Raw genomic sequence first — 6,343 nt, forward strand, 5'->3', positions numbered from 1 at the left:
TACGGCGAGCTGTGGTCCTGCTGAGAAATCTACCATGTAGAAATCATCTTTCCGATACCCTTCAAAGACTAGAGACTTGTCTGATTCCATTAGAACAAGGCAATGATATTTTCCAAACATCACAATCATATTCAAATCGCAAAGCATTGAGACAGACATTAAGTTGAAACCAAGGGATTCAATAAGCATCACTTTATCCATGTGCTGATACCTTGATATTGCAACTCTACCTAGACCCAATACCTTGCCTTTACCAGTATCAGCAAATGTGATGTGACTCTTGTCAGATGGACGTAAGGTTGAGTCCATGAGAAGACTTCGCTTGCCATTCATGTGATTAGTACATCCACTGTCAATAATCCATTCTAAAGCAGCTGGTGTCATACCCTACAGTGCAGTTAGGGGGATAGGCTTCACGAAGAGAATTGTGAAGCATAAACATTTGACGAGCAACTGGATTATGAAATCTTAGATCGAGGTTAGGACTGATAGGGCAAGTAGCAAGCGACTCGGGAACAAAATACATGATAATACCATTTGGGCATTTGATCTTGCACCCTACAAGATGTTTAAGGTCCCTAGCAATAGCTTTAGACGCATTTGATTTTCGGCTGCATACCTTTCCCTGCAAAAGAGAGTTAAGCTTTCTTAGCCACCCACATCTTCAAGGGTGGCTTTGAAGCAATGAGTCTAAGTGCAGCATCTGAGAACTTTGGCTTTGTAGCCCTAGCAAATAGTCTTGCAGGTGGACAATAGTACTCATAAGAATAATCAGAGTAGTTCTTGGTCTTATGAACATGGCGGTTTGATGAAACACGGTCATATTCATAGGCCTGAGTATGGTTTCCCTGCAAAACAGTTGCGTTAGTGTGACTCAGATGAGTTCTCTGTCTGTATGAAGCCTTTGGACCATATGAAGCCCGTGGTCTGGGGTTAGTCTTCTTCACTTGTGGTGTCATGACGACATTCACAGGAAGATTTTCCAGACACTTTTTCGGCACCCAGACTTTCTTCATAGGCGGCCCATTCCTGCAGTTAGTACCAATATACCTGGCAAACACTTCACCATTCTGATTCTTAAACAATTTATAGTTTGCATCAAAGGATTCATCAATGACAATGGGATTAGTACAAGTGAAGCCAGATAGGGTGGATGGATCCACTGAAGGTTCCTTTGCAGCAAGCCAGCAACCCATGTGGTTTTGGGGTACTGCTCAGGTTTCCAGTAAGAGCCATCAGCATTCATTTTCCTTTCGAACCCAACACCCTCTTTCCTAGGGTTTCGGTTCAGGATCTACCATTTGAGGACATCACATAGTGTCTGATGCCCTTTGAGACTTTTGTACATCCCTGTTTCAAGCAATGTCTTCAACCTAGCATTTTCATCAGCAATAGCAGTGGCATCCTCAGCAGAGGGGTTAGTTACCACATCAACAGTTGAAGATATTGCAACAGTAGCAGCAGTAGAACATCCAACAACAGAAGTAGCATTGTCACGCTCAATGCATTTAAGACATGGTGGTTCAAATCCTTCCTGAGCGGAACTGATCTGTTTGGCGTGAAGTGACTCGTTTTCCTTTTGAAGATCTTCATGAGCCGCTCTCAATTTCTCAAGATCTTACTTCCTCTGAAGATAATCATAGGAAAGATTTTCATGAGTTGTTGAGAGCGTTTCATGACGACTTTCAAGTTCCTCATACTTAACATGAAGATTTTTTTATGTCTTCAATTAAGGACTGAGATCGATGCATTTAAGCGTCTAACAGGTCATCGCTTTTGTCTAACAGTTTTTGAATATGTTCCATAGCTTTCTGTTGTTCAGTTGTAATTTTAGCAAGTGTTTTGTAGCTGGGTTTGGAACCACAATCAGAGTCATCTTCACTGGATGTTTGATAGTGAGTAGTGCGTGAGTTTACCTTGGCACCGCGTGCCATGAAGCAATAGGTGGGAGCGGAGTTGTCCTTGTCATTAGCATCAGCGTTAGTGATGAAGTCATTGTCTTCAGTGTTGAAGATGGACTTGGCAATGTAGGCTGTAGCCAGACTTGCAACGCCAGAATCGGACTCCTCCTCAGACTCCACCTCCGCCTCCTCAGAAGCAGACTCCTCCTCTGAATCCATTTCCTTGCCAACAAACGCACGAGCCTTGCCAGATGTGCTCTTCTTGTGTGATGAAGACTTTGAGGATGACTTGGAAGAAGACTTTGAGTATTTCTTCTTCTTCTTGTCGTCAAAATCATATTCCTTGCTCTTCTTCTTCTTGTTGTTCTCATTGTCCCACTGCGGACACTCAGAGATGTAGCGACCAGGTTTCTTGCACTTGTGGCATGTTCTCTTCTTGTAGTCATGAGCAGAAGCTTCATCATTCCTTAAGATGGATCATGAGGACTTTCTGAAGCCTTTCTCCTTGGTGAATTTCTGGAACTTCTTCACAAGCATATCAAGCTCCTTTCCAATGTCTTCAGGATCATCAGAACCGCAGTCAGATTCTTCTTCAGATGAGGAAACAACTTTTGCCTTCAAAGCATGAGTTCGCCCATAGTTGGAACCGTAGATGTCTCTTTTCTCAAAAAGCTAAAACTCATGTGTGTTGAGCCTTTCAAGTATGTCAGGCGGATCGAGTGTCTTGAAGTCAGGGCGTTCTTGAATCATCAGGGCTAGGGTGCCAAAGGAGCTGTCAAGTGATCTCAGGAGTGTCTTGACGATTTCATGCTTGGTGATCTCAGTAGCGCCGAGAGCTTGAAGCTCATTTGTGATGTCAGTGAGTCGATCAAACGTGAGCTGAACATTCTCATTGTCATTTCTATTGAAGCGGTTGAAGAGGTTGTGAAGGACACTGATTCTTTGATCTCTCTGGGTTGAGACGCCTTCGTTGACCTTGGAGAGCCAGTCCCAGACTAGCTTGGATGTTTCCAGAGCACTCACACGGTCATACTGCCCTTTGGTCAAATGACCACAAATGATGTTCTTGGTAGTGGAGTCCAGTTGAACGAACTTCTTGACATCAACAGCGGTGACACTTTCACCAGCCTTGGGAATGCCATTCTTGACGACATACCAGAGGTCGACATCAATGGCTTCAAGATGCATGCGCATCTTATTCTTCCAGTAGGGATATTCAGTTCCATCGAAGACTGGGCATGCAGCGGAGACTTTGATTATCTCTGCAGTCGACATAGCTAAAACTCCAGGTGGTTAAACCGAATCACACAGAACAAGGGAGTACCAGGCTCTGATACCAATTGAAAGTGCTAGTGATCGACTAGAGGGGGGTGAATAGGCAATTTTTATGAAAGTCTTCAAAACATGGAAGTTTCGAAGACAAACGATAGAAATAAACCTATTACCATGCAGCGGAAGGTAGACTACTCTAGGCAAGCCATAGTTAAGTATTCAATGAAATGAAAGCACAAAGACTAATAGCGGCTAGGCAGTATAGATCAGGATGGAAGATAGTATGAAACCAATCAGAACAAGCAGTCACTCAGTGAAGACAAAAGATAATGCAAACAGGCAATGACTTCACAAGGACCAACTATAAATAAAGAGATGGAAAGGATAGAACCAGTTGCTCGTTGAAGACAATGATTTGTTGGACCAGTTCTAGTTGCTGTGACAACTGTACGTCTGGATAGGGAGGCTGAGATTTAACTCAAAAGACCATGTCTTCACCATATTCCCCTTGAGCTAAGGACACCCAGTCCTCGCCCAATCACTCTGGTAAGTCTTCAAGGTAGACTTCCAAACCTTCACAGACTTTGTTCACCGGCGATCCACAATGACTCTTGGATGCTCAGAACGCGACGCCTAACCGGCTGGAGGATTCACAGTCCTCAAGTGTAATAAGTCTTCAGATCACACAAACAAGAAGACTCAAGTGATGCCTAACACTCTTTGGCTCTAGGTGTTTAGGTCTTTGTCCTCGCAAGGATTTCTCTCTCAAAGGCTTCGAGGTGGGTTGCTCTCAACCGACAAAAGCCGTGCACTAACTCTGAGCAGCCAACCAATTTATGGTGTAGGGGTGGGCTATTTATAGCCACTAGGCAACCCGACCTGATTTGTCCGAAATGACCCTGGGTCACTAAGGAACTGACACGTGTTCCAACGGTCAGATTTCAAACACACATGACAACTTTACTTGAGCTACAAGAAAAGCTGACTTATCCAGCTCTGGATAAGATTTGCTCTCATTGTCTTCGCTCGAAGACATAGGATTTTGGTTAAGCATCACTTCAGTCATTCTGACTGGTTCACTTGGACCCCACTTAACAGTACGGTGGTTCCTATGACTCAACAAAGAAGAAAACGAAACTACGAAACAACTAAGTCTTCGTGCTCCATAGTCTTCACACAATGTCTTCTCTTGTCATAGACTTCAATGTGAATACCTTCACATACCACCTTTGTCTTCAATGTCTTCATACATTTTTAGGGGTCATCTCCGGTAGGTAAACCGAATCAGTGAGGGACTACTACCTGTGTTATCCTGCAATTCTCACAAACACATTAGTCCCTCAACCAAGTTTGTCGTCAATACTCCAAAACCAACTAGGGGTGGCACTAGATGCACTTACACTTATGAGCGGGGAAATATTTAGTAGAGAAGTAATAAATCATATTCTGTGGACTACGCACACAACCAGGATCAAGAGAATTAAACCATATCTTAGCATCACCCTTTAATGAGAACGAAAATATTTTAAGGATGTAAAAGTAGCGAGTTCTCTCATCTTTAGTGAACAGGGTAGCTATATCATTCAGTTTAGTAAGATGTGCCACAACAGTTTCAGATTCATAACCATGAAAAGGATCAGATTCAACCAAAGTAATTATATCAGGATCAACAGAGAATTCATAATCCTTATTAGTAACAAAGATAGGTGAATTAGCAAAAACAGGGTCAGGTTTCATTCTAACATTTGGAGATTGCTTACTCCATTTAGCTAATAATCTTTTAAGTTCAGTTCTATTTCTGCAAGCTAAAATAGCTAAAGAAGCATCTTGATCAAAAACATAACCCTTAGGAATGGCAAGTGGTTCTTCATCATCACTTTCATTAGTATCATCAGATTCAATATTTTCAATTTCTCTAGCCCTAGCAAGTTGTTCATCAAGAAAAGCACTAAGTGGCATAGTAGTATCAGGCATAGAGGTAGTTTCATCATAAGTATCATGCATAGCAGAAGTGGCATCATCAATAACATGCGACATATCAGAACGAATAGAAGAAGCAGGTGTAGGTGTCGCAAGCTTACTCAAAACAGAAGGTGAATCAAGTGCAAAGCTAGATGGCAGTTCCTTACCTCCCCTCGTAGTTGAGGGATAGATCTTGGTTTTGGATCTCTCAAGTTCTTCATAATGATAAGCAGATATATATCCCAAGTGACTCAAAGAATAGAGCTATGCTCCCCGGCAACGGCGCCAGAAAATAGTCTTGATAACCCACAAGTATAGGGGATCGCAACAGTTCTCGAGGGTAGAGTATTCAACCCAAATTTATTGATTCGACACAAGGGGAGCCAAAGAATATTCTCAAGTATTAGCAGCTGAGTTGTCAATTCAACCACACCTGGAAATTTAATATCTGCAGCAAAGTGTTTAGTAGCAAAGTAATATGATAGTGATGATAACGGTAACAAAAGGTAACGGTAGTAAAAGCAATGTTTTTGGTATTTTGTAGTGACGATAGTGTAAGTGCATCTAGTGCCACCCCTAGTTGGTTTTGGAGTATTGACGACAAACCTAGTTGAGGGACTAATGTGTTTATGAGAATTGCAGGATAACACAGGTAGAAGTCCCTCATTGATTCGGTTTTCCTACCAGAGATGACCCCTAAAAATGTATGAAGACATTGAAGTCAAAGGTGGTATATGAAGATATTCACATTGAAGACTATGACAAGAGAAGACACCACATGAAGCCTATGGAGCTCGAAGACTTAGATCTTTTGTAGTTCTTTTTCTTTTGTGTTGAGTCATAGGAACCACCGTACTATTAAGTGGGGTCCAAGAGAACCAGTCAGAATGACTGAAGTGATGCCTAACCAAAACCTATGTCTTCGAGTGAAGACTATGAGAGCGAATCTTGTCCAGAGTTGGACAAGTCAGCTTTGCTTGTAGCCCAAGTAAAGTTGCCGTGTGAGTTTGAAATCTGACCGTTGGAACACGTGTCAGTTCCTTAGTGACCCAGGGTCATTTCGGACAAATCAGGTCGGGTTGCCAAGTGGCTATAAATAGCCCACCCCCCACAACCATAAACGGTTGGCTGCTCAGATTAAGAGTACGACTTTTCTCGTTTGAGAGCAACCCACCTCGAAGCCTTTGAGAGAGAATTCCTTGCGAGGA

Source organism: Triticum urartu, chromosome 7 (assembly GCF_003073215.2).
Source record: "Triticum urartu cultivar G1812 chromosome 7, Tu2.1, whole genome shotgun sequence".
In the NCBI taxonomy this organism is placed as follows: Eukaryota; Viridiplantae; Streptophyta; class Magnoliopsida; order Poales; family Poaceae; genus Triticum; species Triticum urartu.